The following is a 16,657-nucleotide window of genomic DNA, read 5'->3' on the forward strand; positions in this document are numbered from 1 at the left end:
CCTTCCTTTCTCCTTCTCTCCCTTTCTTTTCTTCTGTATTGTATATTATTTTGTTCTATATTGTTGCATGTATGGATTTATATTAGCTATTTCTAAACATTTAAAAAATGATATGGGATGTAAAAATAAATAGCATACTTCTCTGTATATACATATTCTTAAAGGAATTGATTATCAAGTCTTCCTGCCTTATTTATAGGTTTTATTATGGTATAATATTTCTTAAGCCCTGCTTTAATATGAAAAAAACTTATGAAGTTAAAATATAATTTAGGTTTGCATATAGGTTTCATTTAATAATGGACCATGAAAAAAACCTTGGAGAAAAGAGTAGTTCACTTATATTTATTATAATGTGTCTTTCCCCTTCTAGAATGTAAGTTTCAAGACAGCACAATGTATCTCAAGTGTTTAGAACTACACCTGGCATGTAATAAAGACACTCAATAAGTACTTTTGAATGAATAAATGAATTATTAATGAATTTTATAATACTCAATTGTTATGAATATGTTTGATTTTTGTTGATGATATACACACATATATACACACATATATTTAAGTACTTTCATTTCATACTTATCATTTTCACTTAGGCTCTGTTTCTCTAGATAGTAATCTTTCAATTAGATATTCATTGCTAATAACTTTTTTCATTATTTCTCTATAGAAATATGGTCGCACATCATAAAGAGAAGCAATATGACATTTTCTACCCATGTGGAAAGAACATTATCCTGAACTAAGCCTAATGTTTAATACTTTTGCCTCTCTCTGAAGGTTCTCACAAATCATTCACTATAATTTGGTTGCTCTATTTTTTCTTGTATTGGGAAAGAAGAAGGAAGTAACATTTATTGAGGGCCTACTATGTGATAAGTGCTTGTTGTGTATTTAATTAAGTTTATGTCTTTAACTCCCACAGCAATCCAGTGAAGAAGCTACTATTAGTACCCCCATTTTAACTGACCGAGTAACTGGAGCTCTAAGAGATAACAACTTTCTCACATCACAGCTCCCAGTGATAGAGGCTGGCTCTGAAGCCACAGAGTGCCTTTTTGGTACACTGAACTCAACTCCTAGTCATGCTCACTGCCTTCCATTCATCAGCCAGGTGCCTCTGTCTTGCCTTCACCTTTCTTAGGTCTCCCTTACACACTGCTTTATTCCTTTACTCAGCTGGCCAATGAGTGTTTCCAGTTATTTGACAAGAATGCCAAGCTAAGCAGTTTGGTGTTCAGTGATTGGTTTTTGCCACTGAGTGTTTTGAGGAGAGGACTGGTTCTCCAGGGAACAGAGAGAAGGATGCATTACAGGCACAGGGGCTAGAGATTCGTGAGTGGGCAGGTGATAGTCAGAAATCTGTTTGGAAAAACAATGGCCCCCAAAATGCCCACATCCTAATCCCTGGAAGCTGTGAATATGTTACCTTACATGGCAAAGAGTCTTTGCAGAAGTGATTGATGTTAAGGACCATAACCATAGAGAGAATATCTAGGTTTAGCCAGTCAGGGCCAAATTAATCACATGAATTCTTAAAAGCAGACAGCTTTTATGGCTGTGGTTAGAGGGAGATGTAACTGCAGCAGAATGAGCAGAGAGAGATGCTTTGAAGATGAAAGGAGGGGGCCACGCGCCAAAGTATTCAGGCACCTCTAAAAGTTGGAAAAGGCAAGAAAAGGAATTTTCCCCCAGATTTTCCAGAAAGGAATGCAGCCCTGAGGATATCTTGATTTTATTCCAGTGAGACTATGTTAGTCAGAATTGTAAGATATTAAATTTGTGTTGCTTTAATCCACTAAGCTTGTGGTAATTTGTTACAGCAGCTATAGAAAACTAATGAGTTTAGACTACGGCGAGGCAGTAGGAATTTCACTCTTCTACTCAGAAACTTTTAGTGCTCCCTCCTCTTCCAACCACTTCACATCTCAACTTTCTTACCCAGTTTTCTAGGTTCTGTGTGACCGGTTCATGCTGTGCTTCTCAGTGGCATCCCCTCTTAGCTCAACTCTGGTCAGGCCACTCTCTTCCCTGCTCTGTGAACTGACCATGCTCAGCTTCTCATCTGCCCATGATGCTCCCTTCCCAGGAAGTTATCCACTCTTTCATTGCTTTTCTTGATTACTTCTGCCCTCTTTGATCCTCATCTTTTCTGACCAGATCCACCATTTATGTCCAGAAGAGACATTCATGCATTATATCTGTGTTACAGTTTACCAAATTGTTTTGTGCTATTTTGTATTCGTAGCTACTTTTAAAAAATGCTACACATTATTCTATAATCTTTTAGAAAATGTAATTTAGTGAAAAATCATGTACTTAGAGTTCTGACTCAGGAACTTTCTAGCTATGTACCTTTGGCAAGATACTTAACCTTTTTGAGTCTCAATTTACTTCTCTGTAAAATAGAGGTGATAAAATATACCTCACAGGATTTTTGTAAGGATTAAAGCATTCTAGAGCCATTAGTTCCCATGCTCCTGGAGGACGAAGACAGTGTCTTATCATTCCTCATGCTATCAACACTCATCACAGTGCTTAGGCACATGGTAGGCTTACAGACTGACCTCAGTATGTTGTCAAACTTTTGCATCTTGTTAGAGATTTTGTCATCATTTCTGTACTTGCATGCTCTGCCACTAACTTTTCATGCAGTGCTATATAATGGCTATCTAAAAGAATTGTAAGCTTATCATATAATCTGCTTAACTTCTGACAGACTTCTAGGTTAATATTATAAAATATTTACTAAGTCTGACCTCCTCCAGAAAAATCTCCCCAACCTGTCCATGGCTACTCCTCATGGATTTTCTTCAAGAATCTCATTTTATATTATTTCCTGATCACAACATTCTAACTTCAAAAAGCTGGCCTGCTGTTTCTTGATGCCCTCTTTCAGCTTTCATTTGACATGGACACCATTTTCGGTTTTTACCCATGGATCCAGGTGTTTCTGCAATAGGCATGGTACTTTATAATACGTGAGTATTTTCTTTTTTTATTTTTGTGCTTTAAATATAGACAATTATATTTATTAATTATTGCTCAATGAAGAGTATCAAAAGCACTTAACTTTAGGAAACAGATGTTTGAATTTTCTGGGTCTCGTTCTCTTCCGTTGCTCTCTTCCCTTCTTCCACTCTCTCTTCGTTAATTTCTTCTTCTTCTTCTTCTTCTTCTTCTTCTTCTTCTTCTTCTTCTTCTTCTTCTTCTTCTTCTTCTTCTTCTTCTTCTTCTTCTTCTTCTTCTTCTTTCTCCTCCTCCTCCTCCTTCTCCTTCACGTCCTCCTCCTCCACCTCCTCCACTACCTACTCCTCCTCCTCCATTTTCACTTTTTTTTCTTATACATTTTATTTAACCTATTGGGGCAACACTTGTTAGTACAATTATGTAATTTTCAGCTGTACATTATAATTTGACATCTGTATATCTGTTGTGTGTTTACCACCCCAAAGTCCAGTTCTCAGCTACCATATATTTGATCCCCTTTATCCACTTTATCCTCCCCCTACCATTCTATATTTGACCCCCTTTAGTCTGTCTACCTCCCCTTTCCTCCCCTACCCACTAGTAACCACTAGTCTATAGATACATGAATATTTTCATTGCTTGCACTCTTAAGATTTGGGGAACCTTCTTTGCTTTTCATGGTTCTCAGTTTCATCTCTATTTCAAGAGACATTATCCTTGGTTGCTCTCTTTGGCTACATTTTTCAGTTTTAAATGTGTTTCTTCTACTGCCTTGACAAACTAGTGAATGGAGACTTTCATTTCTTCAAGAAGTTTCTGTTCTCTCTTCTCTGATTACATCCTGCTGATATCCCTATCAAGTCTAGATCTTTTGTCAGTGAACTTTACATCATACCATTGTATTATGATGATTTTTTATGCTAGCATTATAGTATCTAATATCTTCTTGGCTTGAAGTTACTGGAAGAAATCTTTATAGGCAAGATGATTTATTGCTAAAAATTGAATCTCAATGTGTCTTAGGAAATGTGTGTGTGTGTGTGTGTGTGTCGATTTTAGAAGAGACCTTATTTCCTGCTTTCATTAATTCCTATGGCTAGGGAAATTTTTGGAAAGAGTTTCAGACTTTTGGAAATCAGCATTCATAATTCCTTGAGACTATTTTTAGCTTTAGAATGTGTAATAATTCCTTCTCTCCATATGTGGTCAACATAGTGATTGTTAACTGATGCGCCTGGAAAGTAGTGTACAGCAGGCCCCTTATAGGAATGTTCCCAAACTTTAGTCAATGTGTACAATTAATTTTGTTAACACTGAGTCATACTGTTAGGCTTTTAGGATGTTGACTGTCAGATGAATCATTAACTGAGCAGACCATGTAATGCACTATATATTGAGAGAGCTTGTGGCAAATATGTACTTAGAAATACAGCATAATGTCAACCCAGTACTAAAGAAGGGTTCTCATTTACTGAGACATTAATTCTTAGCCTTCTTAATTATGAGAGATTGTGGTCAAGGCATAAAACAGTTCTCAAAGAGATAGAGAGCTGCAAGGTGACTACGAGTAGTAAAATAACCATGGATACTTCCATAGAGAAATGAAACATGGTTATAGTGCAATAATACATGCTTTGTAAATATTGCTAACTTTATATAATGTTATTTTGAGTCTTTTGATACTTTCAAATATATGACTAAAAAAAGATAATATGTGAAGATATGCTTTGAACATACCAGTTTTAATATGCATATCGAAAGGAAAGGAAGGCTTACTATGCGGTCTTATTTTTATTTGGGTTTGGAGGAAGTGGATTTTTGCCCTGTCAATTACACTTCAGGAACCCATGTCCTGATTGCTTCTCGACTTTTTGAAAATAGGTTGCAACATTTCCAAAAATGGGACTAAGACTTTCTAAAACATTTTTCCTTTTTTTTCTTGGGAGAGGCTCGACAATTTCCTTTGGTGCTCTCCACTAACTGTAGATAGCAGAAGTGGACAGGTGGGCTAGGAGCAGCCTTTTTTATATAAAGCTGTGCTTCATTCAATGCTCCATCAAAGCAAATGTGTAGAGAGTTTTCTGATGATAATTTATGATAGCTTTCACTTGAAATGTAATATGAATAACAACTTGTTCTACATAGATCAGCTTCCATGGCACATAAAAGCTATGCTGGCCTTAATGCATTTCCACAAATTGTAACAGGAAGGGCTAAGCATTTTCATACTTGCTTTTCCATACTTTGGGCTTCCTTTATTGAAATTTCCAGAGCTATTGTGACAAAATACAATTGGCTATTGGGTTTTACTGAAGGCCAGAGTTTCAGAAATTTGCTCGATTAATTTATTCAACAAATATTCGAGGCTCCACAGGAAAGCTCCAAGGAAGTCAATGGAATGGAGCACCAGATACCCATCTAAATATTAAGTAAACGAGCATCAAAGATCTTTACAATTTTCTTTGCCACCATGTTCACCTTATTCAATTCAGAGTGACAAAATTTCCTCGTGGAAATTAGTTTTATGTTTGATAATCTCCTGCATTTGTCACTTAAAAATAGTCTGCAAGAGAGGTCATTTCCTCACCAGATGAGGAAACCAGGAACTCTTTTTGAGATTATACCCAAGGAACTAGAGATGACTAGTGACTACACTTTGACCTGAATGTTAATTTTGCATTTTGACCAGAAGGGTGCACTGTTGTATCTTATTTATTGCTTGGTGGGGTGGGGGTGGGGGGGTGGGAGAGAAAACGTTCTTTCCAACCAACTTAATTTATATACATCCTTGTAATTTGCTTTTTCTTTTGAATTTTATTAGCATTCTAGTTTCAATTCTTGATTTTCTAGGTTCTTTTCAGTCTCTTCTTGGTACCAGTGAGTGAATGGAAGCCTCACAAGGGAGAACGATACTAGCAGGCTTAATTCTGACTAGACAACATTATTTTCTCTTTTCTGTTTTTCTCTCTTCCGAGGGAGGAATTTATCACCTTTGTTATAGAGGAGACAAGTTTGGCAGTAGATACCTCCAGATGCAGAGATCTGGAATGTTCCCAACCTTAACATCTGGGGTTCAGCTGGCTTATTCCCAACTTTCCTTCCCGCCTTCCTGGGATAAAGTTATTGTTGTGAGTGTTAATTATGCCCTGGCTCTGAGGAGGAAGGAATAGTCATCCTCTAGATGACATTTAGGTCCTCAAAATTGCATTTTATAGGAAAACATATCTATGTGTTATTCTTCCTAACCAGCTTTCAAAAAATACAATTAAACAATATACTAACAACAAAAAAAAATCCTTTATTCTGAGGGCTTATGAATCACTTTAGGTAGACTCTGCAAGAAAATAGTAGGACATAGGTGAACATTTTTTTCTGAAACTGGAGATAAATTTTTGGTCATAGTTGCGTAGATAAGAAAATACACGCTTGATGTCAGATTTCTCAGGCATGGAACTGACATAGTAGACTGCTGATAGTGATGACTAGTCCTTTGTTAATGACATTACCTCATAGTTCTTTTAGGAATTTTTCCAAGTACACAAAATCATGATTTTTAACTAATGACATATGAATATATGAAGGGATTGCCTCTTAAATAAGTAAGTACAAAGAAAAAGGTAGTATCAAGCCATGGGAGTAATTATGAATTGCCCACCATACTCTTACCTGTGTTTGAAATGTAAAAGAAAAGATTATAAAAAAATATATCTAAATGAACAATATAGTTGCCTTTGAGTGGTAAGATTATGGGAGATTTTTTCCTGCTTTTTGACACTTCTGTAGTATTCAAGTTATCTATATGAGAATATGTTACATTTATAGTTAGAAAAGAGAAAGTAAAAATAGCTTGTCCTGTACAAACCAAAATAGTCAAGGCAATTTAATAGGAAGCTTCTCAACATCATCTTGTTACAAATATCAGATTTTAACATTTAAAGGCAAAAGTTTTAAAATGTAAATGGTCATAAGTATTTGAGTTTCACATTTAAATTCATATGTAAATGAGTTTCACATTTAAAAATCAACTTAAACTCAACAATGTCCAATTTCTATGGGATGCTTTGCTATGTATATGTGAATAATAATTTGATACCTGAAGTTACTATTCTCAGAGTAGCCTCCATCTCTATTCAGTATTCTGTAACCAGAGCTAAAGGGCTGACACTTATCATTCAAAAAACTATCACTCTTTTTTCTCCTTGAGGGTTGGCCAACTCTTGGACTAAATTCAACCAATCAACTAATGATCTTACATCCTATAAGCACAATGGAAAAAACTGAAAATATTTGAATCTATTAACGATCAACCAGAGTCTCTTTAACAGTCTTGCCTCTGTTTCAGTTTCTGTTATTTTAATTTTTTTAGGACAAGTGCAGGGGCTTTGAGTCTCTGCAGCTAGACAAGAGCAGTAACCTCTATTATTGGTATAGTTGCCAGGTGGATGGTAAATAGAAGTTTGATTTTCATCTATGTGAATCTACTAACGAGGCTTTTCTTATCTGGGACTAGGCTTTTCTTATCTGGGACTAGAGTGAGGCAAGTGAGGCATTTGTCTCATTCTAGTCCCCACGTGTGGATAACTCTGAGAATAATTAATCTGTGTTTTCCTTTCCCATGAAAATATGATTCTGGTTAACAATTTGTGTTTTTATTTAAATACCGCAATAGCTTGTAATAACAATTCATCTAACCTGGAAGATGACTTTTACTACATTTGACAATTCAGGACACAACCAGTTTTACAGGATGTCATACTCCCAAAGGTCTCCAAGTATCACTCAATTAACTGTAACCTAGGTTATGTATTTTGCTCTACAGGAGTAACAGCCTATGCTCTATTTAGATTATTTGTCATGTGGATCTATATACATAGTATAGATATTCTTAAGACTTTTACATGTGTTGATGGGTCTGTGGTTGGTGTTTGTGTTCTGTTGAAAATATAACCATGGAATTTGAGTCAAAGGAATAATAATTCAAAATGATAGAATGTGCATTAATTACATCATAGACTTTTCTATATTACTACCTTGTATTTCATATGAAGCTCCAATATATCATTAACATATATGTATTTAATTAGAAAAAAGTTATATATAGCTGAAGTTTTCACCATTTTTTTTACCTCTAAAAAATATAAGGTTTATGAAACTCTTCCATCAAAAGCAGTAAACTGCTATGGCGGCATTTCTCCCCATCTCTTGGTGGAAGGTGGGGATGGAGTGAGCATAGCAGACTCTTCAGTGGGACATGTTTGAGTTTAAGAAAGCATACACTTCTTCACTCCTAGTTGAAAATTCTTGGTATTGAGCACTATGGTGCCTAATTTATAATAAATATTTTTTATAAATGTGTATACTTAGCTTATTTTTATTAGATAGCAAGCGAAGGGAGATTGTACCTGTTCTCGTTTGTTTGTTTCCTACTTCATTTCACCAAGGCTATGAGATGGCTATCTTTGTCATCTTTCTAGCTTTATAGTGTTAGTACAAAACCTTGCACACAATTGATGCTTGGTGAATATTTTAGAAATGGTATTTGAGATATGTAAATGACTTAGACGTTTACCAGAATAAGGAAAAAACTTTTGAATTTCAAAGGCATTTGAGATGTGAATTCAAGTGTGAACATACAGATGTGGTATTGAGATATTACACAATGAAGTTTGAGGCCGGTGGTACAGGACAGTGTGCAAGAACTGTCTTCATTGACCTTATACACCAATTGCTGAAGACAGGAACATTAACAGAAAAGTGGTTGGAACAATGTTCCCATAGATAGGTATCCAGAAGGAAACCATTCCAGTCTTCTCATATTACTATCTATGGGTTGTGTTTTTCCCCAAGCATTTATTTTCAGCCCATATGTGTGTTTAAGTGCATATTCTATAGAGATCGTATATATCTTGGTCTTTTTTTTCTTTTTAAATCATTTTGGCACTTTTTCTATTTAAATTGTCAATTAATATCTAGTGTAATTACTGATGCAGTTGGGATTAGATCTGCCATTTCATTATTTGTTTTTAGCTTGTCCACTCTATTTTTTGTAACTCTCTTCTTCTCTCTGGCCTTTTTATATTTTTTGAATATTTTAAATCCACTTCAGTTTTCCTATTGACTTTTTAAACAAATTTCTTTGCATTATTATTTTGGTGGCTGCTTTGGGAAAAATCCTTAAATTTTCATACTCTAGCTAGAACTTAACATCATGCAACTTCATGTAAAATATAGAAATCTTACAATTCCCTATCTCCCATCTTTTTGTTTCATGTTTTTAAACATATATGTGATAAATTCTACAAAACAATGCTTTGATTTTTGCTTTAAACATTTGTATGATTTATTTAAAAAGAAAAGCAAATGAAAAATATTTGCATGTGCCTAGATATTAACCACTACTGATGCCTTTTCTTTTCTGATAATATGGATCTTTATCTGATATGATTGTTTTTCAGCCTCAAGAACAATGGTGAGCATTTATAGTAGTAGATATCTTTTGATAAGAGAGTTTCTTCATTTTCTTTTATCTGAAATTCTTTCTATCCTCTTCATTTTAAAAATATTTTTTATTTTCCAATTATAGTTGGCATACAATATTATATTAGTTTCACTATACAACATAGTAATTAGACATTTGTATAACTTATTAAGTGATCATCCCGATAAATCTAGTACCCATCTGATACTATACATAGTTATTACAATATTATTGACTATATTCCTTATGTTATACTTTACATCCCCATTACTATTTTGTAACTACCAATTTGTACTTAATCCCTTCACCTTTTTCACCTAACCACCCAACCCCCTCCCATCTTGTAACCCTCAAAATGTTCTCTGTATCTATGAGTTTGTTTCTGTTTTGTTTATTTTGTTCTTTAGATTCCACATGTAAGTGAAATCATATGGCATTGGTCTTACTCTATCTGATTTACTCCATTCAGCACTACACCCTCTAGGTCTATCTATGTTGTTGAAGATGGCAAGATTTCTTCCTTCCTTCCTTCCTTCCTTCCTTCCTTCCTTCCTTCCTTCCTTCCTTCCTTCCTTCCTTCCTTCCTTCCTTCCTTCCTTCCTTCCTTCCTTCCTTCCTTCTTTCCTTCCTTCCTTCCTTCTTTCTTTCTTTCTTTCTTCTTTCTGGCTGAGTAATAATATTCCATTGTATATGTGTACCACTTCTTTATCCAGTCATCCATTTGGACACCCAGGTTGCCTACATATCTTGGTTATTTTAAACAATGCTGCAATGAACATACAGATATATATGTCCCTCTCTTTATAATATGCCTTTTTCTCGTATTGCAGATATGCGTTTTAACTTAGCTTTCTCAAGCTTGACTATAGTATGCCTTAACATAGGTGTCTTTGTTTTCATTCTGCTTGGTATCCAGAATGGTATAGCATATTGTGTTCATAAATTATGCCAGTCATAAAAATTGAGAAAAATTTTAAGTTATTATTTCTTTAAAAAATTTTTTCTGCTTTATTTTCTCTATCTTCTTTTTAGATTTCAATCATAGACATCTAATTCTGTTTGATCTTATCTGACAGGTCCCCAAGGCCCTGTTCATTGTTTTTAAACTCGTATTTTCTCTCTATTCTTCATATTCGACAATTTCTATTGATTTGTTTTCAAGTTTTCATACTCTTTCTTCTATCATTTCTATTCGACTGTTAATTGAGTGACTATTTAATTTCAGATACTGTATTTTTCAGTTCTCATTTTCTACTTGGTTCTTTTTATTTTTCTATTTCCCTGTTGGGATTTTCTTACTTTTAATTCTTTGTGAGCATATTTTATTTTACTTCATTTATACTAGTGTAATAGCCATTTAAAAATCCTTGTCTACTAGTTCTGAAATCTGGCTCATCTTGGGGGAGATTTGGTTGATTTTTTTTTTCTCTTGAGAATATGTTCCATTTTCTTGGTTCTTTATATGTTGGGTAATGTTGTATCGTATCCTAGACATTGTGAATATTAAGCTGTGAAAATTCTGTGTTCAGGTATTTTACTTACATAAATGTTGCTTCTTTTGTTTTAGTAGGCAATTATGTTGCCTGGGCTTGCAAATTTTGTTTCTTGTGGTTGCAGCTCAGACCTTAGTTCAGATGTTTTGTCACTGGCTGAGCTGCTTTGAGCCTGTGCCATGATTGTGTGGTTCAGGGATCAGTTAGAAATGTGGGTCAAGACTATAGGAATTCTTTTCCTAGTTCTTTCTCTTCTATAATTTCTCCCACTACATTCTAAAGTTATGATTTCCCAACTTTATTTTTCTGGTTGCTCAAGTCAGAAATATTGCAATTTTTCTAACTTCACCCCCACCACCTTGCATTCTCCGTGTCAGCTACACTTAGCTCTGAGCTGAAGGCTGTGCAAACAGGATCTTACTTTTTACAGCTCCCCTCCTCTGAGTACTCCCAAGAGAATCAATCTTTTTTTCTTTTTTTCCATTTCCTTTAGGTTAGCAATTTTTGGATTATATCCTGGTTTTATGATTATTTTCCTGAAGAGGAGTTGTTCAGAAGCAGAAATACCTCATTCCCAGATGCAAAAGTATTTTTCATGACTTTAAAAACTATTATGGCAATACAATTCACTTTAGAAGAATAAACTTTAATCTTATCAACTTTAGATAACTACTGTTGATATTGGATATATATATTTCATTCTGTGTCTATGCTTCAGAATATACCCACATACATACATAAATACGTATATAAATGCATATATAAGTATACATACATATATATATATATATATATATATATACACATACATACACACATAAGGACATAAACAAACAAACCTTCAACGGGACCAAATTGTTTGGTAACCTGATTTTTTAAATTTAAAATAGGATATATGTCTTTCCATAATATAAATTTACATTTATATTATTATTTTATAGTTGGTTTATTTTTTGTTGTATGAATATATAATTTATAAACTCAACCTCTTATTATTAGATGTTTATGCTATCTCTGGTTTTTCATTATTATAAATAATTTTTCTAAGTACACATCCATTTCACATGATAGCATACATTAGCTATTGATGGAATGAATTGTTTTATTAGAATAAATTTCTAGCTATGGTATTTTTTTATCAAAGACATATACATTTTTTAAGGATTTAAATGTAGTTTAATAAATCAATCATCCCCCATAAAAATTATACTAATTTATCCCACCATAGTGTTTGTAGTAGGCTTAATAATGGTCCCCAAAGATATCAAGACCTAATTCTTGGAACCTACAATGTTACTTTATTTGGAAAATGGGTCTTCGCAAATGTGACCAAATTAAATAGAGATCATGGGATAGAGAGATGTTTGTGGCTCATCCAGGTGGACCCTAAATGCAATCATAGGTATCCTTATAAGAAAGAAGCAGAGGGAAATTACAGACAAGACAGAAGAGAAAGCAGTATGACTACAGAGGCAGAGATTGGAGTGATGTAACCACAAACCAAGGAATGTGGGCAAACACCAGAAGCTGGAAGAGAAAAGTAATAGATTCTTCCTATAGCCTACAGAGAAACTGTGTGTCTGTCAACACCTCGAATTCAGCCCGGTGATACTGGCTACCTAAATGTACATCTGGCTCCAGAACTGTGAAAGAATAAATTTTTGTTGTTTTAAACCACCAAATTTGATAATTTGTCACAACAGCTACAGGAAATTAATATATAATGTATAGAATATATAGTTTATTCTATCCTTATGGAAAGGCTTCATGATCTTTAAGATAAAATTGGACTATTTCATAATTTTTTGAATATTGAAAAACTCTAATAGGGACTTTATAAATTTTTGCTTATTTTAAATCCTTGGTTTTGTAGTCTATTGATGAAACAGCCACTAGAACTTACTTATTTCTTTTTTAAATGAAACACCATTTTCGCATTTCTCCCTCCAATATAAGAATCTAATAAGGACAGCCTAAAAGTTAAAAAAAAAAAATGGACTCAAGTGACTTATGTTGAATGTACATTGTTCCGTGATTTTTATCACTTTATAAAGTTGATACCATTTCAGCCATAAGAAGTTTCTGGAAACAAATGTTTCCTCTTTCCTAGAGTGTGAATTTAAGCTTTTGAAAAGTTGTAAAATACTTAAATAATTTGTATCTATTTTTATCCTCTGAACATTTTGAAAAATTTAACTGAGCAGAAGAGAACCAAATAATTTTAGGATAGTTTAAAAAATTATTTCCCACTCGAAACTAGTGAATTATTTCTCTCATACATTCTCCCTTTTTCTCTCTTCCTGTCACACACACATACCATACCCTGCAAATGCATTAAATGAGATCATATGCCCTATACTATAAGAATACAGTATGTTATGGTTGGCTTTGAAAATGTAGTATTTTTCTTTTTTTTTTTCTTGGCTTCCTCCTCCTTCTCACTGTTTCCCACTCCTTTTCTTACATCACCAATCTTTCCTACCTAGGGAACCCATGTTAACAATCTGGTATATATTCTCAGTAGTCATTTAGTCATTAATAAACATGATTTCTAGGCTATTATTTGATAAAAATGGGATTATAGTATTATATACTTACTTCCTTTGTCTTTCAAAAATTTGTTCAACAGTACTTGTGGATAGGATATTCCTCTAAGTCTATTGGTTTAGCTTGAATTCATTCAGTTCCCCCCCGCCCCCCCCCAGTCCTCCACCCTTTATTGTAAGACACAAAAGAGAAAACAGCAAGGATACTCTTGAGCCTCAAAATGTAGCAAGAAAGGAAGAAGTTCCAGAAACATTTTTTTAAAGTACAAGACATATTAGTGCCCAGACCAAGGGTATGGAAGTCAGGCCAGAGCCAGCAGAGAGCTTCCTTCCCTCTCCCCAGAGCCAGGACAGCTCCAGCAGCCAGTCCACACAGGCAGAATGCCGACCAAGAGAAACTACGCCAGCGAGCCTTCCCCACTTGGAGAGAAGGGCAACACAGGATAACTAAAAGCTCCCTCCTTCCATCCTTGCTCCCCTTAGGTCTACAATCGAGGAAAAGGAAAGTAGCATCCCATGTCACTGATTCTCTCCCCAGCTTCCTTGGCCCTGGCGTGCCCATACATGGCCTTTACCAAAACCTGTCCTAACTTGGACCCTGACTAGACCCACAAGGTACCCAAAGTTCACTGGGGAGGAATGGGGTGGTGAAAAGTCTGGGTGTGAAACCAAACATCTTTATTTGCAGTCTCACTGGGGCTTTTTCTTACAGCTTATTTGTTTGCTGGCCCGCTCTTCTAGCTGCATGGCCAGGCACAAGGCCTCAATGACATCTTATAGCTGAGAAGTGCTTGGCTTGCTGGACCAGGGCAGACTCTGCCTTGTTCACAAAGATCTCCAGGTTGTAATCTGGCAGCTCGGTCATCTCAGAAAGCTCCAGCCAGCCTGGCCATTGCTGATAATCCTCTTGAGCTCTTCCATGGCCCTCCCTTCCAGCTCCCTGATCTGAGTCATGGCTTCATTAAAGTTGGAAATCTGAAAAGACAATTCCTCCTCTTTGGAGAAATTGCTTGCAGTCAGGGTCCTGCTAGAGCTGGCTTCCATCTCTTCTGTTTCCATTTGAACTGGCTGCTCCCTACAGGGCCCACTGTAGGGGCTCAGTTCCTTGACCCTGTCTGCATATCTTAGTGTGTTTAAAGTATATTCACAGTGAAGATCAAGGTGAGATCATGGCTATTATGCAGGTCTCTGAGTTCTCCCTGATAAAGGAATCCCATAGTGCAGGTGTTAGCTTGATCTTGCTGAATAGGCTATGAGCCTTGTTCTGTCCCAGATGCCCTCCTTCAGAGCCAGGAAACTTAATTTCTGCGCCCTCTATGTGGATCTGCCAGTCAGCACTGGAAGTGTCCGCACTTCGCTCATTTCCTGCACGATCCACCCAAGAGAACTTGCCATACACTCTCCTTTTGGCTAGAAGAAGAATCTGGAAGCAGGCGTGGTAGCTGGAAGAGTTGGAGTTGGCAAATGTCTGCCTGGAGGTGCTGCAGGCACTGCCTATGTTGATCATCTTGATGACATCATCAACACAGTTAACCTGCAGCCCCACCTCCTCCACCTACTGCTTGCCATTCTCCAGCATACCCAGTTTGGCCTTTGTGTAGGGAGCTGTTTGAACAGCTTCCCATTTTAAATCTCTAAGAATGTAACATAGACTTGCAGGCCCAGGTTCCAGTAGCAAGGCTGATTCTTCAGGAGGCAGATATCTCAGGAGGCCAGCACAAAGATCCCTTTGGAGGCATTCTTTGGAGGCTTTTCCAGAGAGGTCTCCACCCACAGTATGAGTCTTGCCACCTGCTGTCTGACCATATGCAAAACAGATCACTTTTCCACCCTGGAAAATTGTGTGAACCAGTGGCCTTGCTCTAAACCCACAGACAACTTCATTTGAAGCTGGTTCATCAAATGTGAAGTCGAAGAATACCTGGTTCTCCAGATACTGCGTTAAATCCACTTTTAACTTGAGCTCATGGACAAAGAGGAGACACTTGCTTGGAAGGAAATCACATCAATTTTTTTCTTGGTCAATTCTTGTTTGTTTAGTGGGCATTTCCTAACACAAATGCATATCCTGTGCTCTTCCATAGGATCAGTCATAGTGGGTAGATGACAATCCAAAGTAGCCAGAAATTCTTTAATCATCTGGGCAAATTCCCAGTTTTGAAGCTATTGTCATACTCCTGAACTTGCTTTATTCTCATTTCAGAGTTCTGGTCCCTCTTCTGTTCTAGCTTCTGCTGCTGCTGCTTCCTCCTTCTCCCCGCCTTGCCCCCCGCCCCCCGCCCCTCCTTCCTCCTTCTCCCCGCCTTGCCCCCCGCTCCCCTTCCCTGCCCTTCCTGCTCCTCCCTCTTCCCTCCCCCTCCTCCTCCTCATTCTTTTTTTTCCCCATTTCCTTCACAATACACTATTTCCTCCCCACTGAATTCACAGGGTTTGCAGAAGAGATGCCTTGAATAGAATGGACTTGCTCTTGCACCTGCTCGCTGACCATCATCAATGACATTTCAGCTGTTGACATAGGAGGGCCGGTGGGAACTGAAAACCACTTGAGGGAATTTGCAGACGCAGGCCGCTTTACCTCCATATCATTCTCTTGCGCAGTGATATTTCTCTGAGACAGTGGACGTGTGAGCGGAGCGGCTTCGGAACCTTCCTTTGGAGAGGAAATTTTGAAGTTGACTGATCTGCGTTTTTGTTTCTGAGCGGTTACATTCTCCTGCAGGGGCAGATTGTAAGGGTATAAGGGAAGAAACTCTGAGAGTTCTGGGTTTATGGCGGCCATATCGTCAAAATCAATCTCTTTGCCCTTCGTAGCACCTCCTTCTGTCCATTTCACTGAAACACGGGCTTTCTCCAAGATCACAGTCCTTGCTTTGGCACGGTGAATTAAGCCATTACTGCATTTCATCTCAATGGCCAGACTGGGAAATAAGCAGGCCTGAAGCAATGAGTCCATTGGGCAGTTGGCAGGTGCGCCAAAAAAAAAAAGGAAAACGGCAAGAAACTACAACTCTGCTAACCCTAGGAAGTCTTAATGCCACGTGAATTCATTCTTTCTAATAGAGACATAATAGTCCATAGTATGACTTGACAGTTTAACTTCTTGTGATTAAAAGGAACCATTTACTTTATAGTATTTTGCTACCTCAAACAGTGGTGTTACAAATATAAAT

At 36.5% G+C, this 16,657-nt stretch overlaps 1 pseudogene; it reads right to left on the reverse strand.

Annotated features, from left to right (window-relative positions):
• Window positions 1–14,177: 14,177 nt before the first annotated feature.
• On the reverse strand, window positions 14,178–16,440 carry LOC105290977 (annotated as a pseudogene).
• Between the last annotated feature and the right edge of the window lie 217 nt (window positions 16,441–16,657).

This window comes from Pteropus vampyrus, unplaced genomic scaffold (genome assembly GCF_000151845.1).
Source record: "Pteropus vampyrus isolate Shadow unplaced genomic scaffold, Pvam_2.0 Scaffold41, whole genome shotgun sequence".
Taxonomy (NCBI): Eukaryota; Metazoa; Chordata; class Mammalia; order Chiroptera; family Pteropodidae; genus Pteropus; species Pteropus vampyrus.